Here is a 14,057-nt window from a genome sequence, read left to right as displayed (position 1 = left end):
ATGGTGGCGCGGCCGGGCCATGGGCCGCGCCACCCTATGGTGTGGGCCCACCCCGGGTCCAGCTGGCTCCCCCTTCTGGCTTCCTCCGTCATCTGGAAAAATAGGATTTTCTGTAAAACTTCCTTCCACAGTTGATCTTCCAAAATATTGCATCCTGACGGTGCTTTTTCCAGCAGAATCCTGGCTCCGGTGCTCGATCTCCAAATAATCATGAAACATGCAAAATAGATGAAATAACATAAGTATTGTGTCCCAATATGAAATATATCAATGAATAACAGCAAATTATGATATAAAATAGTGATGCAAATTGGACGTATCAGTCGTCTTCATCAACAACCGAACGTGTGACCGAGTACGGAGGTGCTGCCCGTTCGTGGCGCCGGAACCGATCGTGATCAAGATCTTCTACGCGCTTTTGCAAGCGGCAAGTGAACGTCTACCGCAGCAACAAGAGCCTCATCTTGTAGGCTTTGGAATCTCTTCAAGGGTGAGACTCGATACCCCCTCGTTGCTACCGTCTTCTAGATTGCATCTTGGCTTGGATTGCGTGTTCGCGGTAGGAAATTTTTTGTTTTCTATGCAACGTTATCCTACACATATATGATAGATCAATAATCAACTTGACATAGTATTCCATATTCATCGGATCCCAACAAACACAACATGTAGCATTACAAATAGATGCTCTTGATCATGATAGGCAGCTCACAAGATCTAAACATGATAGCACAAGAGGAGAAGACAACCATCTAGCTACTGCTATGGACCCATAGTCCAAGGATGAACTACTCACGCATCAGTCCGGAGGCGGGCATGGTGATGTAGAGCCCTCCGGTGATGATTCTCCTCTCCGGCAGGATGCCGGAGGCGATCTCCTGAATCCCCCGAGATGGGATTGGCGGCGGCATCATAGTAACTTTTCTCGTATCGTGGCTCTCGGTACTAGGGTTTTCGCGACGGAGAGAATAAATAGGAGAAGGGGCAGAGTCGGGGGACGCTCGAGGGGCCCACCCCATAGGGCAGCGCGGCCAGGGGTGGGGCCGCGCCCCCCTAGGGTGTGGCCGCCTCGCGTCCCCTCTTCGTCTCCTCTTCGGACTTCTGGAAAGCTCCGTGGGAAATAAGACCATGGGCTTTTATTTCGTCCAATTCCGAGAATATTTCCTGTGTAGGATTTCTGAAACCAAAAACAGCAGAAAACAGGAACTGGCGCTTCGGCATCTTGTTAATAGGTTAGTGCCGGAAATGCATCAAAATGATATAAAGTGTATATAAAACATGTGAGTATTGTCATAAAACTAGCATGGAACATAAGAAATTATAGATACGTTTGAGACATATCACCCTGCAAGGGAGCGGGAGTTCCAAGATGCAGCTGGGAACTTACCGAGCTCACCGACGAGGCCGGAGGAGCGACGCCGGCGATCCCCTCTCGCTTGACGAGCATGTAGGCGTCCGCTAAGCTCGGATGGAGGCTTACTTGCGCGACGCCGGCTTTCACCTGCATCTGCCACACCTGCTGGCCGGCGGCCGCTGCATTCCTCTCCTTCAGGCTCTTGCGCCGGCCGCGACGCCTCGCGGCCTCAACGCATTTCTCCTCCTTGGACAGCAGCTTCTTTGCCGCCTTCGGCTTTGCGTCCCGACCGCCGGTGGCGGTCCGCTTTGCTTCCGCCGGACCTGCAGCCTCCATGCTGGCTATGGTCGTGGCTACGTGGGAGTGTGGAGAGGCGGCGGGTGCGAGGGTTACCTCGGCATCCATGGTGGTGACTGCGGCGGCGAGGACGTCCATCGCTTCTGGACTGCTCGCGCCGGTCTATTTTGTTTTTTTTGCGCTGGGAATGACAACTGGCGGGAATGTTATCGGCCTCCCTGCCACTGACGCGCGGGTCCTACTTCATTTTCGGCAGATACTAAGCGTGACCGCGGAGCGTCCGCGGAGACGCAAACCTGGCACATATTTGAGCCAGGTTTCCGTCACCGCGGACGGCCCGGTCACTTTGCGTTGCCCCGCTAGAGGAGGGTCCAGACGCATTTTCGGTCACGGCGGACGCATCCGTTTGCATCGCCCCGTTGGAGATGCCCTTATGCTATCACTCTACTTGGCTTAGATAAACTTTCGAGTGAGGTCAGTAGTGAAAAACGGGTTTTGAAGAAGTTAAAGTACTTCATTTGACCCATATTACTTGCTACTAAAATGAATGTATCTAGAATTAAAATATAATAATACTACACTTACCGACATATTCTTACGGGCAAGATCTTACCAGATTACGTGTGAATTATGTAGTTGTTGCGCGTGATTTACATGTAAGTGTCTCGCTCTTTTCTTCTGGTCAGTTGACTCCACCTCTCTATGTAATAAAATCCTGTAACAGCAGACCCGTAAGTGTAGCATTATTGATTATAATAATGCTACACTTTCGGGCATGATCTTACGGGTGTGAATTTATGTAGTGCTTGTGTGTGATTTGTGTGTTTTCTTTCAATCAGTTGACTCCACCTCTCTACGTAACAAAATCCCGTAAAAGTATACCCATAAGTGTAGCATTATTGATTAAAATATATCTAGATACATCGATACTAATGTTAAATACTCCGTAATATAAATCGAAGGAGGTACCAGCATTGGAGTGGGTTTTGGCATGAAAACATATAACCGGCGAAGTAGTGGTCGATTCGGTCCGTTTATACACAGTAAACAAATTACTCCCTCCTTTTGTAAATCTCAGTTGTGTGAACTAAGGTTACTATAATTTTCGCCCGGTTTCTTCCATTAATAAACCGGGCACTTCCTTCTTAATAAATGGTTGGGGCAAAGCTTTTGCCCCACGGTTCAAAAAAAAAGAACTAAGGTTACTAGTATAGAACGAGCCTTTGAGGTCTTATCGTATACGGAAGGTCCTTTTTGTATATGGTGTGGAAGATCGTACACTGCATTTAAAAAGTTGTTTGCAGGTCATCCACCCGAGCGCGGAGCTCAACATATCGCGCAGGTTCCGATATCTGAAAATCTTGTGAGACAACCGAAACGAGTTCGTGTATAGCATTCGTGTGGCCCCTAACTCTTTCCACAATATTTATTTTTTCCAAAGTGTGAAATATTATCCTGCTTCCTTTCCCCCCGCGCTGTTTAGCCACCTTACCACCACCCATGGGTAATCTATTAATAATTATATTGAGCACCGTCAATAGCTCGTACTTGCAAAAAAAAAATGAAGGCCTAAAGGAACGAGGTGGATTTCATTATGATGGTAATTAATTGATAAAAAACTAATTGATAAAAAAACTAACCAATATGATGGTAATTTTATTATGAAGCTATTAATAAGAAGTAACTAGCAGGGTTGATAAATTACTTCCCTTATTCCCTGAGAACTATACAGGGCCACATTTAATTGATAAAAAAAGTAACCAATATGATGGTAAATTGATTATGTAGGTATTGATAAGAAATGAATATCATGGTTGATAATAAGTTCCATTATTTCCTTAGAACTATACATGGCCAAAATTTATTGATAAAAACAAACTAACCAATATGATGATAAATTCATTATTAAGCTATTGAAAAAAATGAAGTACCATGGTTGATAAATTACTTTCCTTATTCCTTTATAACTATAAAAACTATTTCCCTGATTTACTATATAGGTATTGATAAGAAATGAATATAATGGTTGATAAAAATAAATTCCCTTATTCCCTTAGAATTATATAGGGGAAAAATAATTGATAAAAACTAACTAGTAACAAAATTATGGTATTGATAAACGGTGAGTACCGTGGTTGATAATGAAATTCCCTAGTTCAATTATAACTCAAAACGGGTCAAAATAATATTTGATAGAAAAAACTAACAAAAAAGATGTTGAACATCCCTTTTTTCCTAAGACCTAATGGTAAAAATATAGGGAACAAAAGATGGTAATTTCTTCGATTTGGTATTGAAAAAAATTAAGTTGCACGGTTGATAAAAAAAGTAAGTACAATGGTTAATAAAATAAAACAGACTCCATTATAAATCATACTAAAAATCGAAAAGGAAGTGTTCTTACAACAGATTGCTTAAAATAAGACATAGTGCACATTACAAAACAACGATGTTGAAGTTCAGATACAAACAAAATACATAGGGAATAGTAAAATGTTCATACACGACAAGGCTAATGATATCCCAACATGGATAATAATCAAAGCTTAATACAAAAGACAATGAACTACAGCTTCAACGACATCAACAGATATGACAACACCCTGCATGTGAGTGATGATATCACCATAACGATGGAACAGAAACATCACAACTTGATCAGCTGCTAGTCTCTCTTTTTTAGAAAAATATTCCCATGCATCAGAACTTATTATCATCCTACCATCAGTGGAAGGATAAAGTTGTCGAACAACATCTTTTGTGTTATCTATTTGAAAGGACACGCATGTCGCCTAGAGTGGGGGTGAATAGGCGGTTTAAAACTTTTACGAGATGGGATTAATAAATGCGGAATAAAACTAGTGTTTACTTTGTAAAGCCCAAAGCATATATACTATGGTTCACCTATGTGCACCAACAATTTATGCTAAGCAATACAAGCAACTATGTGATAGCAAGATATATAACTTCAAACACGATGGCTATCACAAAGTAAAGTGCATAAGTAAAGAGGTCGGGTATAGAGATAACGGAAGAACGCAGGAGACGATGATTTATCCCGAAGTTCACACTCTTGCAAGTGCTAATCTCCGTTGGAGAGGTGCGGTGGCTTAGCTCTCCCGAACGCCAATGGCCTCACCTTGAGGTGTGGTTGCTCGATGCACACCAACGCCACAAAGGCCTCACCCCAAGATGCGGGAGTCACACCACACACCGAGCGCCACGAAGGCGCCTCACCTTATTCTCCAGTGACCCTCGCCACAAAGGCCTAGGTCACAGTTCCACTAAGGGATTTCCTTTGAGGCGGAAACCGAGCCTTACACAAAGGTTGGGGCACACATCAACAACTTAATTGGAGGCTCCCAACAAATCACCACAAAGGCCTAGAATCCGTCTAGGGTTCCAAGAACCCAAGAGTAACAACCTTCTTGCTTTCACCACCACGAATCACCCTGGAGAACTCAAACTGATGCACCAAATGCAATGTCAAGAACACCACAAAGATGCTCAAGTATTTCTCTCTCAAATTCCAACAAAGTTACAAAATCTATTGGGGAAATAAGGGAGGAAGAACAAATAGGAAGATGAACACCAAATTTCTTCCAAGAACTAGATCTAGAGATTCCCTCACAAAGAGAGAAAGATAATTGGTGGGATTGTAGATCTAGGTCTCCTCTCTCTTTTCCTCAAATTTGAGCAAGAATCATGGAGGGATTTGGGGTAGAGGAAGCTCTCAGATATTGGCAATGGAGGAGAGCAAAAAGTGTGTAGGAACCCTAAAAAACGAGAGGAGGAAGAAGACTATAAAAAGGAGGCTGAGGATTTCTGCCCGTTGGACTCGTCCAGAGAAAAGGCCGGCAGTACCGGCCTGCTATGGCCGGCAGTGCCGCTAGCAAGAAAAGCAGCAGCAACAAGCAGCATGTGTTCCGGCGCGCAGTGCTAAGGCTGGCGAGCGAGCGACGCAGCGTGGCACGCGAGCGAGCGCTTGGCTGGGCCAGTGAGCGGCGCGCGGCTGGGCCAGCGAGGCACGCGGTAGGCGGCCAGGAGCGAGCAGCGGAGCCAGGGCGCGAAGTTGGGCCGACCCGGCGATGCGCCGGGGGCGGGCCGGAGATGCCGTTCGCATGGCCCGTAGTGCCGCGCGCGTGAGCCGGCAGTGCGGAGCGGGCCGAGCGGTACTTCCGGCCCATCAAGGGTGGTAGTGCCGGCTGCCTCCCCTTTTCCTTTTTTCTTTAAATCAAATAGAAGACAAACTTCAAAAGATAATATCTAGAGTTTGGAAACTCCGATCAAGACGAAACAAATTTTGTTGGAAAGAGGATGACAAGAGCTACCCCATAAAAACTGAAATATGGAAACAAGTGGGGATTGATTTTCTATGAATTTTAGAGGTGCAACACCTCAACAGAGAAACCGAGAAAATCACCAAACTCGAAAACACAAAAAGTGATCTATACGAAATCCGTTTTCGATGAACTAGAGCTTGTCATGAGAATAAGAACAAGCTCTAAAACACCATATGGATAAGATCCAAATAAAAACCAAGAAAAATGATGCAAGGATGCAAAGGTTTGAGCTCCCCGAATATGCGATCGAGTTACTCACTCGAGAGCCCTCTTGATAGTACGACAACTAAACTATAAACCGGTCTCCAACTACACCATGAGACCGGAGAGAAAGAAACCCTATCAAGAGCAAACCTTAATCTCGCGTATTCCACTTGAGCTCGATGATGACGGTCTTGATCGCAACAATATGGAACACCTTTCTTGATTGTGCTTACTTGATGAAGTCATGTGAATTACTCTCCCATACTCCACTATGGGAGAGCTTCTTCTTCGGTGCATCTTCACATATCCATGATCACCATATGGATGACAAGCTTCAAGCATAAGATCTCTTCGAGTTGACTCATCTTGAACTTGCGCTTCATTTCTTCATTCTTCATTATGTTGATGTCTTGAAGTTAACTTTGAGGGCTCACTTCATCTTCATCTTCAAGAAGACACTTGATATTCTTCATAAATTTCTTCTTATTGCAACCTTGAAGCCAACATATGGTTCAAGCATTGCCTATGGACCGTTCCTACAAATATAACTCAATGCAAACATTAGTCCATAGGGATTATTATCAATTACCAAAACCACACATGGGGGCTCCATGCACTTTCACTATTGATAGAACCACATCACCTGATGGTTCCAGTTGTAGAGCTTGGACCACAATGTTCAGAATTTTCTGAGCAATACAATAAAAGAAACAAAGTAATATAAGAAGACATGTTCGCGGGATGATTAGTACTGGAAAACATTAAAAATTCATATAGAAAATGACACAGACAAAAAAATACATGGCATAAAAAGAATAAGTACACAACTTACAGACTTACCATCAGAAACCTTTTACTGTTTGTGTCAGTGAGTTTGTGGACAAACAATGGTCCTAACCCAGTGCCTCTCATATTAATAGTTGCTCTCCAGTGTAACATGAGGTCAACAATCCATTCAAGTGGCCTTGTCATAACAACAACATTGTGTGTGGCATACATTGGTAACAAAGAAAACGAAAAGTTTGAGTGAGCTAATAATGGTTAAGATGGAGACATATTACATGATAATAACCATATGAAATAAACGAAAAACAATTCAATAAAAGATTGAAAAAATAAATCATGTCACCTTCTTCTGAATCTTGTTCACTTGAATCACTAGGAGTATCACTGGAATTATCATCTTGGACCTTACTGGTATGGGACATTGTTGTTGGGTTACATGGGCATCAGATTTGTTGGTCATTTGACTCAGAACAAAATCACCAGTTTGCGAATCCGAATTGGATAGAAAATTCCTCCATCCTTGACCATAGAAACTTGTTAACGACTCATTCTTCGCTACATTGAAAATGTAATTGATCCCTACATCATCATAGACAGGTATGTGATTGCTCCCAGTAGATATCAAGTTTATCGTGTTCCTAACATAGCATGGAACAGTCTACAAAAGAAAAGCAAGCAAAATGAAACATGACATCAGGTTAACATTTCATAAGAAAAATAAAAATATATTGGTGCAGTGATAAATCAGATGAAAACAAGTAGAACCCATGAAATGTACCAGTGAATGAACAGAGTTAACCAACATCTCTGATATGAAAAAAGAGCAATCCCTTGTTTTGGCCCTACATGATCCATCTGAATTACCACAAATATTGCATACCATCTTGAAAAAACGCCTACGCACATCAAAGGAAATATGTAAAAATCAAAGTTCATTTCAAAGCAGATAAAAACATAAAAAATGATGATCTATATATCTCTATATATATATATATATATATATATATATATATATATGAGTGTGGATTTCCTGCAATGGGTGGTAGCTACCCCTATGGTTTGAGCCGTTGGATGTTGGGCATCTAGAACTGATGATTAACGGCCACTTCACGGTCCTGGCTTATACCTTGTGCCAGCTCATGACAAAAAGGTGCTAGGCTCCACTATAAGTTGGTGTCGTGCATGGTCCACTGTATATAAAGTGAACACACCTGACAAAAAAAAGGAAGGTAGGTCTCCATACATGCATCTAAGAGCAAATAAAATAGCCTAAAACAGTGTACAGTTGCTTCAAGATAATATATTTGTAGCTCCGTGACTCTCTATGCTATTTTTCATCTCTACATCAAATAAGCAAATAAAGTTACATTAATATTTCATCAAAAAGGCTGCAGCAGAGAGAAAATTTGTTGTCGATATAAGGCTATGTATTTTCTTCACAACATTTTAGTTGAATGTTAAAATACAACGGCCCAGATTGTAGGCATGGACTAAAGAAATTGGTGCTTGAGGACTCACTAGTACCACCGGTCGTTGCACTATTTATGTGAAAAAAACAGTATCACTATAGAAAGCTGGACGAGTACCTTCTTCTACCTTCTGCTTGCAGATTCAAATCTGACTAGCACTCCTGGTTCTAGATAGTTTTAGTGTGGAGTAAAAGAATTGTTGGATAAATGTTACCACATAAGATAAGTCTAGTTGAGCAAAATTCAGTTCAGCAGTGTACGCTCACTCAGTATTTGTGATTAATTAAGCATTGCCTATTTTTTAATTAAACAAGTTATTATCGCCGGTTGTACCTCCTGCAAAAATTATTATAGCATGTAGCCTTGTACCACACCAGAAAAAGAAAATGCTAGTGAGAATTTTTTTCTTAAGGGAGGGTGAACCAAACGCAGCTCAGAAAATCATTACGGACATCTAAATAATATCAGCTCGGCTCGGTAATCTATTAAAAAACCAATCTAGGTCCCCCTGCCGAGCCTCGTGCAATAGTTGCCCAATTCCAGCTTGGTAACCAATTTTCTGAGCATGGATAAATACTACAGTACTTGATTCAGAGGAAGAGAAAAGAGGGATACCATACAAAAATAATCTAAATATTGTTAACACTTAAGCTCTCGAATTAACAGAAGCACACGACCTGATATATGCATGGCTCCTTATGGAAGCTGAAGTGAATTACAGATGTGACAACCACTAATGATCTGCCTCTCAATAAGGTGGAAAAAAACTTCCAAAAAAAAAAAACAGACTTGGAGAACATGCAATTGGCTTCAGCGTGGTCAGCATAAAATCCTCCCATCTAGAAATCCTAGCTTTTTTTGTAGACACGGATCCATCAAGCTAGGTCAAAAACTTGCATAATCCTACCTAATCCATATGCCGGAAGCAGAAGAAAATCCAACCTCAAATCCATGTGCCTAATCACACATCAACTCCACAATCTGATAGAGTAAGATGAGAAAAAAAATGCTAAGTACAGATTTTAAAAAAAGCAAGAAAGGAAGGGGAATGTACCACAAAGGAAAAATAGAACGAACCAAATCTCAGTCTTCCCTGTTGAGCCTTCTGGTTAATGGAGAAGCTCGTGCTTTATCACCACTAGCTGCCCAATTCTATTTTGATGACCAATTTTTCTGAGCAATGCAACCAACCTTTTTGATAAAGAAAAAAAACTCATTTCTCATCAGGACTATGGACCAGTACAGATTTTTTTAGTTCATGTCAGAGCATGAAGGAAACTGATGGAAGAAATCATGAATCAAAACATCAATTCAGTAAATGGATACATCTCCATAGAGAGAGAGAGAGACCAAGAGAGAGAGAGCATGGAAAACATCAAACCGCTTTAGTGCTGTAGGCCTTACCTTTCTGAATCCATATACGATGGAAGAAATTCAATGTGTACTTTTCCTTGTTCCAATGAATATGTGCAGGGAGGAGTGTATGACGTTTTGGGGAGCTGGGCTCCAGCTGCGGCAGGGTGGAGGCTAGCAGATCCATGGTGTGTCGTGGTCGAGGACGCAACAATGGTCGCCAGATCTAGCTGACGGAGGCTCGGTGAGGCAAGGCCGGACCGGATAGGTTGGAGATCGGCGCGGCTTGGGGTTAGCGACGGCTCACCATTGAGCTGAAACGAAAGGTAAAAGACAGGACAAGGGAATCCATTGTTGTGCTTCACGTGGAGAAGGGGATAAGCATTCAGATGACGAAGAGAGAGAAAATAAGAGACATGTTGTTTCGGGGAGAAGAAAAAGTATTGGGAAAGTAGAAAAAGGAGATGAAAGTGTGAGCTAGCTCCAGGCCGCGTCGCGCACCTTTACGTTAGTCCTAGTGAAACGACGTTATACACGCGTCGACCGTAGGACACGTGCGTAGCTACCCTCCTTTGTAGTTGGTAATTTTCGATATATATATATATATATATATATATATATATATATATATATATATAGAGAGAGAGAGAGAGAGACGCGCTATTTGACTTCCTGGGAGCAGAATAGTTATTCTGCACCCCGGTCGATCTGTAGGCGAGCGCCCGTGCCAATCCATGCGACGCTCGGGTGGGTTTGATTTTTTCCAACTTCTGTCGTAAGAAACTTGCTTTGGAACATAAGAAAAGGTGGGCTTCTTACGAAGACAGATACTGCCACCCGAACCGGGCCGCCAGCCTCAACATGCCAACGTAATGAAAATGGGCCAACTAACGAAAATGGTAAGTGTGCCAGATAGGCCTTCTTTGCTTCATAAAGAATCGATGTAAAAACTTGTGGATCCAACGTAAGAAAACTCAGCAACGATACGAAATTATCGTTGGGATGCTATGTAAGAAAATTGGTAGTGGAATTAAACAAGGATAAAGTGCAAGGTCAACTAATGAAATACAAGATACACATGTGATGACATATCAAGGTGCCATGTCATGCTAGGCCATGATCTGCAACACAACTTATCCAAAAGAAGAAGAAAAAAAAACACAATTACACAACAAGCTTACAAAGACACAATTTTCAACTGTTCGCTTTGGTGTATCAGATCAGTTTTTACTGCCACTTTTTCAGTTCCAGAATCTGGTGCGAGCTGGAATCCTTGTCACATGCAATGCCTACTGCATGAAGATCAATAGATAAACCTTGCAAATGCTCCATAATTGCGGCACGGATCGTCCCACCAGGGTTGTGAATGCAAAAGCCACACCCTCCATTACGGTCCATTACTACTAGCCTCATGAAGGAAACATCATCTCTCTTGATCTTCAAAATAAAATAACATGTAACATACGATTACGATGAGATATTATCATATGTCCATCTGTTGTATAAACATATGCAGTAGTTTCAGCAAGTGTTATTTCTCAAACAGAAGCATCACATATTGAGCATGTTATGCCGGTGAAAATATACAGTGAACTGCTAGTGAAGCAATTGCATTAGTTCTAGGTAAGCAGGAAAAAGTTACAAGAAAACACTTAAATGGCTCTCCAAAATTCATCTGTAAAAAAGAACTCAGTCCCAACAATGCTGGAATTATTTGCTGCCCTAACCTTACATACTAAAGTCAAGTGACTATAATCCACAATTATGAAGCATTGGATGCCATGTCGTCAGCCATATATATAAAAGATGGCAGCAAATACTACATCTGATCCATTTAAAATCAGTGATGGCAGTGGACAATTTGTATGGTCACTAGTGTAACTTCCTTATAAAACCATAATCAAAACATGACCCCTTTTAGTTAGATCTGACTTTCATAGGTTATACAGGAAAGAGTGACGTAATAGATATTTGGGGATTTTACATTGAGAAAATACTCACCTGAAGATTAGAGAAGAATTCCACAAAAACAACTTCGAGAAGCATGACCATCAACTATAAATGACTAAAGCATTTGTAAGGAAGAGAAAATAAAGAGCATCCAGTCATTCATCGAAACAAATGTTAGCTCATTATCCCACTGAACTGGAGGATAGAGGATATATGTCTCCATCAGATTGTGGGGTTCCATGATAACATTTTAGCACCAGACCAAATTGCTTCCAATTAGGCACTCTCACAAAGAACCTAGCTGGAAATGGCCACTAAATAGATTGGAGACACCATTGACGTCAACAAATTAAAAAAAAGATGGATAACCAAAAAATTAACAACTTATGTAAAGATTCATTTTTTACAGGAAAATAACTATCTCGAGTAAAATATAACAATTACGAACCAAGATGATGCAGAACCAGATAAAATATCGTCACTTACTCATCCAAAATGGTAGAGATGTGGCTCTAGTAGCCAGCGTCATCCCTTGTTGCGGACTGCCTAAATCAGTAAACAAGCACATGGGAAACAGCTACATGATAAAGAAGGAAATTACATCTCCAAGCACCCTCCCAGAACTGTATTTTTTGCGAACAGTAAGTACGGGTACTGCTGATGCCGCACAATAACTAAATATATACAATACAATTTATATACTTGTGACTGAAAACACAACCATCGGAAATTAGGGAGCCCTACTTGATGAGCTATTCGCCAGGTGCCAAATGCAAAGAACTCCATATGGACCAGTACAAAACTAGATTAACATAGTCCCCATACGGTAGTACCAACATTAGTTTGACCATTAAGAACAAACATCATAATATAACTATGCTATAAATCGACAAGGATCTGATTGCCAAATGATAAATTGAAAGATAAACAAGAAACGCCAGCTTAGACGTAAAGGATGTCCTGAAAATGAGGAAAAGATAAGGAAGACAGCACATAATTTAACCCACCTCAAGCGTGAGGAAACATGACCAGTGTTCCATGTCTCATGCTGCTTCTTCGTATGGTTCAGCTCTGCCCAAAAAGTACATAATGCAATTCAGGTGACATAATTCATGGCCTCATGCCCTCCCATAAAACAAAAAAATTAAAACACAATAGAATGTCATCAATGGTCAATGGCCATAAATTGGAATATCCTCTGTTGTAATTTGCCCAGATTTAAATACATTTGGCATACTGAATGTCTGAATCTATATTTTTGTGAGTGCAAAGACAACCATCAGTAATTAAGTAACTCTACTTGATGAGCTAGTCGACAGTACAAATTGCAAAATATCCCACATAAGAAGGATCAGTCAAAAACTAGATCAACTCAACTCAAGTACCAACATTAGTTTGACCAGTAAGGACAGGTTACAGAGGCTAACCGTGCCATAAATTTCTGAATCCTACACACTATTGACAGATCCGTATGAGCCATTGCTTGTGATAGAAGAACAGTAGTAGTACTTCTTTTTATTGATTCAACCGGTGGAAACTGCGACACTGCTGCTGGCTAAAGAAAGAAAGGATCTAGCGCCACACTTTACCTTGAGGTCGAAGCCCACCGGCTGGCCGGCATGCTACGCCCGCAGCACTGCCGAAGCTGCTCGGATCACCATGTAGGCACCAACGCCGCCAGTTGCTCACCACGGCTCAAGACGCCCATATCCCCAGATGTAGCCGCTCGCCGCCGGGGCGATCTCCAGCTACAGCCACTCCCCGCGATCTTGCTGAAGTCGCCCGCCGCCCGCCGCCCGCCGCCCGCCGCCCGCCGCGATCTTGCTGAAGCTGCTCGCCGCCCGCCGCGATCTTGCTGCAGCAGCTCGCCGCCCGCCGCGATCTTGCAGCAGCAGCTCGCCGCCCGACGCGATCTTGCTGAAGCTGCTCGCCGCCCACCGCGATCTTGCTGCAGCTGCTCGCCGCCGCCGTAATCACCGGCCTCGGCGTCTTCCCGGCCGCCGCAATCGCAAGAGCAGTCGCTCCCCAAAATTCTTGAACCGCCTGCTGCACACGATGCGCTCGATTAGACTGTGGTAGGATAAGCTGCTACTAGCCCACGGGCAGAAATTTGGGGAGGAACCGTCGTCATAAAAAAAAAGCAATAATTTACAGCAGCCGGGGTGGGATGCTAGAGATTAATTGGGTTTGGCTTAACTGGTTCGGTAGAGCATTGCCTGGTCCGGCTCGGTCGACCGACCTGGGAGCAGAATAATTTATTCTACACCCAGGTGCTTAATAGAGTTTCTCTATATATATATA

General features: G+C 42.4%; 2 long non-coding RNA genes across 3 annotated transcripts; both read right to left on the bottom strand.

Annotated features, from left to right (window-relative positions):
• Window positions 1-9,183: 9,183 nt before the first annotated feature.
• LOC124706084 lies at window positions 9,184-10,163 on the bottom strand. The gene is made up of 3 exons (XR_007004277.1): window positions 9,858-10,163; window positions 9,531-9,644; window positions 9,184-9,434 (listed from the first exon to the last, which is right to left on the bottom strand). It is a non-coding gene; the product is annotated as an uncharacterized LOC124706084 (long non-coding RNA).
• A 646-nt stretch (window positions 10,164-10,809) lies between these two features.
• Window positions 10,810-13,535, bottom strand: LOC124706060. 2 transcript variants are annotated; one of them, XR_007004259.1, is made up of 3 exons: window positions 13,346-13,535; window positions 11,808-12,827; window positions 10,810-11,243 (listed from the first exon to the last, which is right to left on the bottom strand). It is a non-coding gene; the product is annotated as an uncharacterized LOC124706060 (long non-coding RNA). The 2 variants fall into 2 exon arrangements; XR_007004258.1 differs by having other exon boundaries at window positions 10,810-12,827.
• Between the last annotated feature and the right edge of the window lie 522 nt (window positions 13,536-14,057).

This window comes from Lolium rigidum, chromosome 4 (assembly GCF_022539505.1).
Source record: "Lolium rigidum isolate FL_2022 chromosome 4, APGP_CSIRO_Lrig_0.1, whole genome shotgun sequence".
NCBI classification, from domain to species: Eukaryota; Viridiplantae; Streptophyta; class Magnoliopsida; order Poales; family Poaceae; genus Lolium; species Lolium rigidum.
This window is presented reverse-complemented; position numbering and strand designations above follow the sequence as displayed.